The sequence below is a fragment of the Emiliania huxleyi genome (genome assembly GCF_000372725.1).
Source record: "Emiliania huxleyi CCMP1516 chromosome Unknown EMIHUscaffold_140, whole genome shotgun sequence".
In the NCBI taxonomy this organism is placed as follows: Eukaryota; Haptophyta; order Isochrysidales; family Noelaerhabdaceae; genus Emiliania; species Emiliania huxleyi.
The window spans coordinates 358,383-359,939 of NW_005201191.1; positions in this window are offsets into that span (position 1 = coordinate 358,383).

Genomic DNA, 1,557 nt, shown 5'->3' on the forward strand with positions numbered 1-1,557 from the left:
GCCACGAGTAGAGCGCGCGCCGGTTGTAGCGGACGTCAAACACCTGCAGGGGAGATCAGCCGAGATCACCCGAGATCACCCGAGACTACGCGTGGTACACTCCGAGCTGTTGATCTCGGGTGATCTCGGCTGATCTCGGGCGATCTCGGCTGATCTCGGCTGATCTCGGCTGATCTCCTGCACTCCGCCCGTCTCGAGCGCCGCTGCCAGGCAGTGGGCGAGCGGAGCCTCGCCGCCGCCTCCTCCGCCCGCAGCAGTGCCGCTGCCGCCGACGCCACCCTGCGCCGGCGAGGCCCACTGCACATCGCGCACCTCGCCCGCTGCCGGAAACGTGAGTTGTGCCGCATTTCGCACGTTGAGGTCCCACAGGCGGACGGTGCAGTCCTGAGAGCCGGAGAGCAGCCGAGGCGGCTCGTCGCTGGTGCAGACGACGCGGTTGACCGCGCGGCCGTGGCCCGCCATCGTGCGGACCAGGCGCGAGCCGCGGCGAGTCGTGTCCCACAGCAGAACCTCGCCCGAGATGGAGCCGGTGACGAGCTGCGCAGGCCGCTGCGACAACCAGCTCACGTCGTTCGAAGAGTGCGACGACGCCTTGCGCGTGTGCGCCAGCAGGTCGACGCCCTGCTGGGCGGCACCGCTGAGAGAGTAGGTGCGCAGCAGCTCGCGACCAGCCACAGCGACGCGGCTGCCGTCGGGCGAGACGGCGCACGAGTTGACGACCATATGTGCGCTATTGCCGTGTTCAGGATCAGTCTTGCCTCGTCACCGGTGCGTGGTGACGTACCCCGAGCCCGTCTTGGAGACGCACATGGTTGCTCTCGGCGAGGGAAGCGACTCGGGTTCGGTCTTGCTGGGGGGTGGGACCACGCGTCCGCAGTCTCGGTCGAGCGCCATAAAGCCTGTTCCACCTACAGTGGGCACACCGTGCGCCCGACGGGGACATCCAAGCGCAGGCCCCGCACGCGGCCCTGCTGCCCTCCCGTCGGCTGAAATCGACCAGGCCCATCGCCGTGGACCCACCGGCGACTGCGGCGGCCCTAGCACCGGCCGATTGTTTGAGCGATGGCCTGTGCTGCGGCCATCTCGGACGTTTAAGCGGCGCCAGCCAGCGGCTCGGCCGCGCATCCTTCACACACGCCGCCACGACCGGGACGAGCGGCCCCGGTGTCGAGCCATGGTGTGAGCTGCATGTGCGCGGCGGCCGTGGCGACAGCAGGTCCACCAGACGGACCTCAAAGCTTGCCGTCGGCGTGCTGTCGTGGCGAGAGCGCGAGACAGCTGCAGAGGAGCCGAGTGCAGTGGCGAGCCAGAAGCTACCTGGGTCACCAAGTGGTAGCCCTTGCCCATTCTGACCAGGGCTGTGCTTTGGTGGGGTTGTGCTTGAGCGTGTGTGAAGTGGGAGTGCGTGCCGGCGGTGTCTGTGGGTGAAACGGGCGTGTGTGAGGCCGTAAGAGCCGTGGTATGAGCCAGAGTGGGCTTCATCACCCAAAATAAGGACGGTTTGGGACAGCTCAGACTTGATACTCATGGCACTGGGCCAGGAGAGCGACAGAGAAG